The 10,490-nt window shown below is 42.5% G+C and overlaps 1 protein-coding gene across 2 annotated transcripts in view; it reads left to right on the top strand.

Moving 5' to 3' along the window:
• Positions 1 to 239: 239 nt before the first annotated feature.
• The window catches only part of syt1a (synaptotagmin Ia), a 345,191-nt gene continuing 334,940 nt past the window's right edge, over positions 240 to 10,490 (top strand). For both annotated transcript variants that reach the window (XM_067999279.1, XM_067999278.1), the window contains exon 1: positions 240 to 445. The gene's annotated coding sequence lies outside the window, so the exon portion shown is untranslated. The remainder of the gene's footprint in view (positions 446 to 10,490) is intronic.

Genomic DNA, 10,490 nt, shown 5'->3' with positions numbered 1-10,490 from the left:
TTCTTTTATATATATATATATCTCTCTCTCTCTCTCTCCCTGATTGTCACTTGCAGGAACTCTCACAATTGTAGAGATGGGAAGATGAAAAAAAAAAAGGTCCTCCTGTTTATTGCTGCTAAATTACATATTCGAAGCAGCGTCTTCCCTGTGCCCAATCAGACACAAGGACTCAGTGATGCAGTGCTCTCTCACTGGAGGGATTCCTGAAAAGCTGCAGTATGTCGGTGTTGTGTTAAACAGTCCAGTGCCCCCCTCGCCCCTCTCACGTTATCTATAAAAGCCACTTGCTTTCAACAGGAGGCGAACTCATTTGTAGCCAAACCTCCGCCTGACGAGGAGAAGCAAAAAAAAAACGTGTTTTCCTCTTTTTTTTTTGTTTTGCCTCCCTATTTTCCAATCCAATAGATTTTCTGTTTTTAAAAAAAAAAGGACATCATTTCAGGTAAGGCAATGTTGTGTTTTTAATCCGCAGTGTCGTCTGTGAATGCTGGAAGTGCAGCTATAGGGATGCCTATTGTGGGATGTGTGTGTTTAATTGGTGCTCACGTTCCGAATAGTGGTGTAAAATCCAAGCGTGCGAGCTCAGCTGGCTGGATTCTGGCAGAAAGCTGCTTCAAAGGGGACCGTTCTCTCCAGGACTATTCACCCAGGATGGTTGAGGCGCACTCGAGGAGGGAGGGAGGGAGGGAGAGAGGGGGGGCTTTCTCACTGAAGCCAGAATGTGTCTAGAAAGTTGAGGTCGGTGAGAGCAATATTGACACGAGTGTGGGAACAGTAATCAGCGGAACTAACGCGGAGTGTAAACCCAGAGATACGAGTCTGGTTGGCATCATCACTTTTTCATTTGACTTGGTCTAAATGTCGTGGCTTTCAGTTGGAATATATCCTCTGTACTGTGTTGGTTTAAGGGCTATGATAGTTCCTTTCAAATAAGGAAACGGTTACAATTAAGCATTGCTTCTATCCATCACTTGAGTGTGAGAATGCAACCAGATCGTGCAGGTGGAGCAATTTCCTTTTGGATTCAATAGAGATGGATACTTTTTTTTAGAAAACAATTTTCAGGCTGGTGGTGTGTTTTAGGCAAATTAAAATGTGTTGATCAGAAAGAGCCTCGATTGTGGTTTGTGGACAATCAGGATAACACACACTGCCTTTTACTCATCAGGACCTGGTTGTCAGACGGGGGAAGCAGAAAAAGAAATCTCTGGGCGAATATGTTTGAGCTCATTTTAGGACAGCACTCGCAATGCGAGTGCTGTCCTAAAATGAGCTCAAACATATTCGCCCAGAGATTTCTTTTTCTGTCCTAAAATGAGCTCAAACATATTTGGCCAGAATCTGCCAACAGATGTCACCTCCTCCCGGGATAAATCGTTTGCTCTGATATCAAGGGAGATGTTATCTTTCATACCCTGTATTTAACATCCACCGGGGGAAACGGTTGCAAAACTGAATTTAATTCGGACTCTTGGCGTCTGGTTGGAATGCAGGATTCAGAGAGGAGGGAGAGGGGGTTCGAACCCCTTATGGCAGGAGGGGACTGGTGAAGGTCAAGCATTTTTCCCCCCTCCCTCATTGACCGTTTCATGTAATCTCCCTGCCATCTACATATTTATTGCCCTGTTTTAGATTTCATTAGCCACCTGGCAGCCACGGGCTTCTCAACCTTGGTACATTTTCCATAATAAAGCCAATGTACCCACTCTCCAAACAGTGAGAAGTGAAGATAATAAGTGTGATTCAAAGAGCGAGTGACAGTAAAATAAGCGAACTGCTCGACTGGGCAACAGTTTTGATAGTGGGGTGGGCAATTTTTGTCCAGACGGAATTGTCAACACGTTACATGTGCAGCTGCCTTAAGCTCGAAGTTTATCGCTATTTTATACAGTAGATGCAAAGTACGTTGGCACTGGTTAGGACGAGGGATCACATTCGAGCGGAATATTAACTGTTTTACGATTCACGAAAGTGTAACTTTCTAAAATCTGCAAGAAATTCTCAGTGTCAGACATTGTGGAGAGCTTTCGAAACCCGCCTGTGCTTTCAAAGGACAACTTTAAAAAAAAATCTGTGTGTGTATATATATATATATATATGTATATATACACACACTCAGTTAGATAGATAGATAGATAGATATATAAACCATTCCTCCGATGTTTAGTGGACAAAAGGGTAGATTTGCTAGTGCGGATAGCCAGTCGGCAGCCTGTTTCACATCTCTCCCCACTCTTATTGTCCCGGTTGATTTCGATGGGGAGAGATGTAAAAACGTTCTGCCGACTGGCAATGGCTCGTTTTACTCTATCCGCAAAATGATCTACCCCGAAGCTGTTAACAGCACTAATCCACAAAGGGGACAAAGCCTCCGATCGGTGCTGAATATCGGATTGGAGGCAGTGCTGAAAACAGGCATCCCAAACCCACATTGAGCTTAAGGCACCGAAGCTGTGAGAAGAGGCTGACAGTCCTGTTCGGTCAGGGTTCAGTTGAGAAGGCTCGGGAGGGGAGATCTTGTCCCAGGTTCTTAAGGGAATGGGGTGAATTAAACCCGGGTAATTTGTTCCAGATGGCCACAGACTCTAGAAACAGGAGTCACGGGTTTAAGCTAAACAGAGGGAAAGTGCACAGACAGCTTTTAGACTGAACTCAGAAGATGGTAAATGTGCGGAATGGACTGCCATGCGATTTAGAGTGACACCGGGCTTTACAGGGATAAGTTTACAAGGTAAGGTCGCATAAACTTGTCTTGCTTTCTCCTGAGTATAGAAAATTGAGGGTAATCTGATCGAGGTGTTTAAAAACGTTAAAAGGATTGGAGAGGGTAGATAGAGGAGAAACTATTTCCTCTGGTGGGGGAATCAAGAATGAGAGGGCATAATGGTAAAATTAGAATCATAGAAAGGTTACAGCACGGGAGGGAGAATTGGATTGATAGGAGGGAGTGGGTGATTTTAGTTTTTGTGTGAAGCCAGATACACTGCGAGAGCAATCCAGCTAGTCCCACTCCCCCGTCCTTTCCCCGTAGCCCTGCAAATTTTTTCCTTTCAAGTACTTATCCAGTTCCCTTTTGAAGGCCATGATTGAATCTGCCTCCACCACCCCCTCGGGCAGTGCATTCCAGATCATAACCACTCGCTGCGTAAAAAAATGTTTTCCTCATGTCACCCTTTGGTTCTTTTGCCAATCACCTTAAATCTATGTCCTCTGGTTCTTGACCCTTCCGCCAATGGGAACAGTTTCTCTCTATCTACTCTGTCTAGACCCTTCATGATTTTGAATACCTCTATCAAATCTCCTTGCAACCGTCTCTGTTCCAAGGAGAACAACCCCAGCTTCTCCAGTCTATCCACGTAACTAAAGTCCCTCATCCCTGGAATCATTCTAGTAAATCTCTTCTGCACCCTCTCCAAGGCCTTCACATCTTTCCTAAAGTGCGGTGCCCAGAACTGAACACGATACTCCAGTTGTGGCCGAACCAGTGTTTTATAAAGGTTCATCATGACTTCCTTGTTTTTGTACTCTATGCCTCTATTTATAAAGCCCAGGATCTCGTATGCTTTTTAAAATCGCTTTCTCAACCTGCCCTGCCACCTTCAATGATTTGTGCACATATACCCCCAGATCTCTCTGTTCCTGTACCCCTTTTAGAGTTGTGCCCTCTAGTTTATATTGCCTCTCCTCGTTCTTCCTGCCAAAATGTTTCACTTTGTATTTTTCTGCGTTAAATTTCATCTGCCATGTGTCCGCCCATTCCACCAGCCTGTCTATATCCTCTTGCAGTCTATCACTATCGTCCTCACTGTTCACTACATTTCCAAGTTTTGTGTCATCTACAAATTTTGAAATTGTGCCCTGTACACCCAAGTCCAAGTCATTAATATATATCAAGAAAAGCAGTGGTCCCAGCACCGACCCCTGGGGAACACCACTGTACACCTCCCTCCAGTCCGAAAAACAACCGTTCACCACTATTCTCTGTTTCCTGTCACTTAGCCAAATCTGGATCCATGCTGCTACTGCCCCTTTTATTTAATGGGCTTCAATCTTGATGACAAGCCTATTATGCGGCACTTTATTAGAGCCAAGCTGATCATGGGGTGATGTCAGGAAGCACTTTTTCATACACAAAGGGTAGTGGGAATCTGGAACTCTCTTTCCCCCAAAATGCTGTGGGTGCTGGGGGTCAATTGAAGTTTTCAAGACTGAGATCGATAGATTTTTGTTGGGTAAGGGATATGGAGCAAAGGCAGGTAAATGGAGTTGAGGTGCAGATCAGCCATGATCTAAGTGAATGGCGGAGCAGGCTCGGGGCTGAGTGGCCTCCTCCTGTACCTAATGTTACTGATGGAGGTGGGTATTTTGGAAAATTTAAAGGGAGAATTGGATAGATATGAGGGAGTGGGTGATTTTTAGTTTTTGTGTGCAGCCAGATACACTGCAGGCTCTTTTCCCATGAGCTGCAAGGGTTTTTTTTTCACTCCTATACTTAAATTCCTATGGATTTGTTGATTGCATCTGGGGGATTGACTGAGGTTGTACAAGTTGTCTCAGCACCTCTGGGTGAGGGAAGGCAACAATCAGTTGACTCCTGAGGAAAAAATGCAACAGTGTGGATATCAGATGAGGGCAGCACCTGGTTCACCCGTGATGCTTCCATGGGTGAATAGTAACTAAACTGTACCTGTTTAGGCACACACGTGAAGAATAGTGAGGTACCAGAGCCCGTAGAACTGTCCCTCTGCAAGAGACAATGTCTTTTGGGGGATAGTGAGAGGAAATCAGCAGGAAAAGAACCATTTAGAATCATACAGCACAGAAGGAGGCCATTTGGCCTATTGTGCCTGTGCTGGCTCCTTTGAAAGAGCTATCCAATTAGTCCCACACCCTGCTCTTTCCCCATAGCTCTGTAATTTTTTTCCCTTTCAAGTATTTATCCAGTTCCCTTTTGAAAGTTATTATTGAATCTGCTTCCACCGCCCTTTCAGGCAGCGCATTCCAGATAATTACAACTTGCTGCGTAAATACATTTTTCCTCATCTCCCCTCTGGTTCTTTTGCCAATTACCTTAAATCTGTGTCCTCTGGTTACCGACCCACCTGCCAGTGGGAAAAGTTTCTCATTTACTCTGTCAAACCCTTCATGATGTTGAACACCTATTAAATCTTCCCTCAACCTTCTCAGCTCTAAGGAGAACAATCCCAGCTTCTCTACATTGGTACCATTCTAGTAAATCTCCTCTGCACCCTCTCCAAGACATCGACATCCTTCCTAAAGTGTAACTCTGCTGCGGTGTATTTCCAGGTGGTTCTGAGTGAGATAGAATCATAGAATCATAGAAGTTACAACATGGAAACAGGCCCTTCGGCCCAACATGTCCATGTCGCCCAGTTTATACCACTAAGCTAGTCCCAATTGCCTGCACTTGGCCCATATATAGAATTCAATAAATAGAATTCAATATTTTAACCCCTGACTTTAACCTAATGTCCCCCCCCAGGGAGAACAGGGAAACCTTCGGGTTAGAGGCCCGATTTACACCCTGCCCGATTTAACTCTCTATTGACTTTGCTGGAGCCTCAAATCAGAAAGAGGATGAAAATCGTGCGGCTGATTCAAACCTGTTCTCATTGGGTGCGTCAGGCTAAAATCGGGGTGGTTCTTTGAGAATTAAATCTTATTTAGTTGATGCTGTAATTCTACTGTGATTGTCACACAGTTTTAAAAAAAAAACTCTCCATTTTGTGTTTGAATTTTAATAGGTTCCCTTTCAGAATGGAATGTTCCATAAAGTGAAGAGTTCCATTGGTTGAACTGTGTTAAATTGGGTGGGTGGCTCGTGGAAAGTGCATTCCTGCACCTGAAACTTGCACAGAAACAAACCTGCCAAGAGTTTAAAACAAGAATTCAATCTTGTCATCATAAAACACATCCAAGATTTTCTTCTGAGTTATGCAGCGTGAACTCAAATCAGAATAATGTTGGCAAAAGTTCCCCATAGTTACTAATTCTCCCCGCCCCATATACCAGGGTAGCAGATTCTGTCTACTTGTGCTCAAAAGTTGGTACATATTGTAATATTTTTGGCAACCTTCAGTTTTATGCAGCCAAATGAACTCCTGTCGAGAGTTCACACATAAAATCTGGTGGACATCCACCAGCACAGTTCCTGATTTATTGCATTGGAGGATGGATGGGTGGGCTGATGGGTGGGTGGGTGGGTGGGTGGGCTGATGGGTGGGCTGATGGATGGATGGGTGGGTGGGTGGGTGGGTGAATTAGTGCTGTAATTCTTCTTGTGTAGAATAGCAGGAGAAAAACATCATAGATTTTGCTCCTTTAATCCCAAATTGCTCCATTTACTACACTGATAGAATAAAATATAAATAGTGTCAATATGCCCAACACTATTCAAACCAAAGTAGAATGGAAGAGAGTGCTCCCATTGAATTGATGTGAAAGCAAGCAATGATCATCTGGCTGTTGCCCTATACATGCATTGAGTCCCGAGTAATACGTTTTTCAAACCTCAAACTTGCTAGCTTGACACAATTATTTCAACCGTAAACACAATTCATAGTATCGCAGTAGATACAGCACAGGAGGAGGCCATTCAGCCCATCGTGCTTATGCAGGCTCTTTGAAAGAGCTATGGAATTAGTTCCATTCCCTTGCTCTTTCCCCATAGCCCTGTAAATGTTTTCCCTTCAAGTATTTATCCAATAGTAACTTTTGAAAGTTACTATTGAATCTGCTTCCACCGCCCTTTCAGGCAGTGTATTCCAGATCGTAACAACTCGCTGCGTAAAAAAAAATCTTTCCTCATGCCGCCTTGGCTCTTTTTGTCAATCACTTTAAATCTGTGTCCATTGGTTACTGACCCTTCTGCCACTGGAAACAGTTTCTCCTTATTTACTCTATCAAAATTGTTTGTGATTTTGAACACCTCTATCAAATCTGTCCTTAACCTTCTCTGTTCTAAGGAGAACAATCCCAGCTTCTCCAGTCTCTCCACATAACTGAAGTTCCTCATCCCTGGAACCATTCTAGTAAATCTCTTCTGCACCCTCTCAAAGGCCTTCACATCCTTCATTAAGTGTGGTGCCCAGAATTGAACACAATACACCAGCTGAGGCATAACCAGTGTGTTATAAAGGTTTAGCATAACTTCCTTGCTTTTGTACTCTATGTCTCAATTAATGCCCACATGCTTTTTTAACAGCCTTCTCAACTTGTCCTGCCACCTTCAAAGATTTGTGTATGTGAACCCCCAGGTCTCTCTGTTCCTGCACGTCTTTTAAAATTGTACCATTTAGTTTATATTGTCTCTCCTTACACTTGTATCTCTTCACACCAATGCGTTAAATTTCATCTGCCATGTGTCTGCCCATTTCAGCACTCTGTCTATATCCCCTTGAAGTCTGTTACGATCTTTCACATTGTTTACTGCATTTCTGAGTTTCGTGTCATCTGCAAACTTTGAAATTATACACTTTATACCCAAGTCCAGGTCATTAATATATAATACCGACCCCTGGGGAATACCACTATATATTTCCCTCCAGTCTGAAAAACAAACATTCACCAATGCTCTGCTTTCTGTCCCTTAGCCAATTTTGTATCCACACTGCCACTGTCCCTTTAATCCCATGGGCTTTAATTTTGCTAACAAGTCTATTTTGTGGTACTTTATCAAATGCCTTTTTAAAGTCCATATACACATCAACCGCACTACCCTCATCAACCCTCCATGTTACTTCAATCAAGTTAGTCAAACACGATTTTCTTTTAACATAGGAACAGGAGTAGGCCATTTAGCCCCTCGTACCTGCTCCGCCATTTGATAAGATCATGGCTGATCTGTGATCTAACTCCATATACCTGCCTTTGGCCCATATCCCTTAATACCTTTTGGTTGCCAAAAAGCTATCTATCTCAGATTTAAATTTAGCAATTGAGCGAGTATCAATTGCCTTTTGTGGAAGAGAGTTCCAAACTTCTACCACCCTTTGTGTGTAGAAATGTTTTCTAATCTCACTCCTGAAAGGTCTGGCTCTAATTTTTAGACTGTGCCCCCTACTCCTAGAATCCCCAACCAGCGGAAATAGTTTCTCTCTATCCACCCTATCTGTTCCCCTTAATATCTTATAAACTTCCATCAGATCACCCCTTAACCTTCTAAACTCCAGAAAATACAACCCCAATTTGTGTAATCTCTCCTCGTAACTTAACCCTTGAAGTCCGGGTATCATTCTAGTAAACCTACGCTACACTCCCTCCAAGGCCAATATGTCCTTCCGAAGGTGCGGTGCCCAGAACTGCAGGTGCGGTCTAACCAGGGTTTTGTATAGCTGCAGCATAACTTCTGCCCCCTTGAACTCTAGTCCTCCAGATATAAAGGCCAGCATTCCATTTGCCTTCTTGATTATTTTCTGCACCTGTTCATGACACTTCAATGATCTATGTACTTGAACCCCTAAGTCCCTTTGGACATCCACTGTTTTTAACTTTTTACCATTTAGAAAGTACCCTGTTCTATCCTTTTTTGATACAAAGTGGATGACCTCACATTTGTTTACATTGAATTCCATTTGCCACAGTTTTGCCCATTCACCTAATCTATCAATATCACTTTGTAATTTTATGTTTTCATCTACACTGCTTACAATGCCACCAATGTTTGTGTCATCGGCAAACTTAGATATGAGACTTTCTATACCTTCATCTAAGTCGTTAATAAATATTGTGAATAATTGAGGCCCCAAGACAGATCCTTGCGGGTCTCCACTAGTCACATCCTGCCAATGTGAGTACCTATCCATTATCCCTACTCTCTGTCGCCTTTCGCTCAGCCAACTTCCTAACCAAGTCTGTACTTTTCCCTCGATTCCATGGGCTTCTATCTTAGCTAACAGTCTCTTATGTGGGACCTTATCAAGTGCCTTCTGGAAGTCCATATAAATAACATCCATTGACATTCCCCTGTCCACTATTTTAGTCACCTCTTCAAAAAATTCAATCAGGTTTGTCAGGCACGACCTACCTTTCACAAATCCATGCTGGCTCTCTCAGATTAACTGAAAATTCTTGAGGTGTTCAGTCCCCTATCCTTAATTATAGACTCCAGCATTTTCCCCACAACAGATGTTAGGCTAACTGGTCTATAATTCCCTGCTTTCCTTTTCTCTCCTTTCTTAAAAAGTGGAGTGACGTGCAATTTTCCAATCTAGAGGGACAGTTCCTGAATCTAGAGAACTTTGAAAGATTATAGTTAGGGCATCTGCAATGTGCTCACCTACTTCCTTTAAAACCCTGGGATGGAAACCATCTGGCCCTGGGGATTTATCACTCTTTAGTGCTATTATTTTCTTCATTACTGTTGTTTTATTTATGTTAATTTTATCGAGTCCCTGTCCCCGATTCAATATTAGTTTTCTTGGGATTTCCGGCATGCTAACCTCTTTTTCTACTGTAAATACTGACGCAAAGTAATTGTTCAACATGTCCGCCATTTCCCCATTGTCAATGGCAATATCCCCACTTTCAGTTTTTAAGGGGCCAACACTGCTCCTGACCACCCTCTTTTTTTGAATGTAACTATAAAAGTTCTTTGTATTGGTTTTGATATCCCTTGTAAGTTTCTTTTCATACACTCTTTTTGTAGCTCTTACTATCTGTTTTGTGACCCTTTGTTGATCTTTGTATCTTTCCCATTCGCCAGGATCTGTGCCATTTTTTGCCTTTTTGTATGCCCTTTCCTTATGTCTTATACTGTCCCTTACCTCTTTAGTTGTCCATGGCTGTATTTTTTGGCAAGTAGAGTTCTTGCCCCTCAGGGGTATAAACCGATTCTGTATCACGTTAAATGTTTCTTTAAACATTTCCCACTGATCATCAGTCGTTTTACTCATTAACAGATTTGCCCAGTTTACTGTGGACAGTCTCTGTCTCGTCTCATTGAAGTCGGCGTTACCCAAGTCCAGAATCTTAGCAGCTAACAAATCCGTGCTGACTTTCATTTATTAGCCCAGACTTTTCCAGGTGCCAATTAATTTTGTCCTGGATTATTGTCTCTAAAAGTTTCCCCACCACCGATGTTAGGCTGACTGGCCTGTAATTCTTGTATGAAGTTGAATATTATTCAGAAATAAGTCTGAATGTTTGTTTTATTCTGGGTACCTGGATTTGTTTGTTATTTATTTATTTGTTTTATTGTGACAAATTCCCGCATATAACATACTTCACCATAAGATGCAAAGGGAATAGTTTGCTGATAAATTTGCGGATGCACAAAAGAGTACTTGTTGTGTGATAAAGCTTTGTTTATATCAAACAAGTGGAACGTGAAATGTAAAACTCAGTTGGTAACGGTGTAACAGATGCTCGGTGTTATTAATAGCTCTTTGGATGAGGATCAGGAGTCCGGGGCACCTCTTAATAGGCTCTCTAAAGTTTTCTTTAACCCTGGCTTTTCAAAGCTTTGT

The sequence above is a fragment of the Heptranchias perlo genome, chromosome 18, assembly GCF_035084215.1.
Source record: "Heptranchias perlo isolate sHepPer1 chromosome 18, sHepPer1.hap1, whole genome shotgun sequence".
NCBI classification, from domain to species: Eukaryota; Metazoa; Chordata; class Chondrichthyes; order Hexanchiformes; family Hexanchidae; genus Heptranchias; species Heptranchias perlo.
The sequence above is the reverse complement of the archived record's forward strand: the minus strand, read 5'-3'. Positions and strand labels throughout refer to the sequence as shown.